This window comes from Nanorana parkeri, unplaced genomic scaffold (genome assembly GCF_000935625.1).
Source record: "Nanorana parkeri isolate BGI_ZX_2015 unplaced genomic scaffold, ASM93562v1 scaffold1515, whole genome shotgun sequence".
NCBI lineage: Eukaryota > Metazoa > Chordata > Amphibia > Anura > Dicroglossidae > Nanorana > Nanorana parkeri.
In genome coordinates, this window is record NW_017307783.1 from 312,934 (window position 1) to 313,582 (window position 649).

The window sequence follows — 649 nt, forward strand, 5'->3', positions numbered from 1 at the left end:
AACAGGGAAAAGGAATGGAAGTACCTGGAGAGAATGCGGAAGGAGACGAGGGAGAGAGAAAACAAAGAAAGAGAGGCTGCAAAAAAGAGAGATGAGGAGTGGTGGAAGAGCATAAGTAACAGACGGGAGGAGAAGAGAAGAGAGGAGAAAAGACAGAGGGAGAAGGGTTGGAAGGTGCTGAGAAAGTATACACATGTATGTGCACTGTATCCAGCAAAGAAGATGAGAGAGGACAGCATAAAGAAATGGGAAGAAAAGAAGAGACAGAAGGACGACGAGATGTTAGAGGAGAAGATGAGGAGCCTGCAGGAAGAAATGAGATTGAATGACAAAAAGGAGGAAATCATAGGACAGGGAGAGGTAAAGGGACTGGAAGGTACAGAGGTTGAGGAGGATATAAAGATCGAGATCAAGGAAGAGCGCCAAAACGTTCTGGGGTCGGCACGGGTAAGTGTGTAATTCTTATTTGGTGGGAGATGGAGGTTAGTTGGTGGATTTTTGGAGATGAGAAGGCTTTTGCTTTAAAGGAGAGCTCTATGAAATATCTCTTAAGACTTGCCTGGATTGCAGCTCTACCTTTCCATACCATGAGTATACTACTTCCGGCCACTTGGATTTTTTTAAAATTCAGAATTGGGGGGTGGGGGTG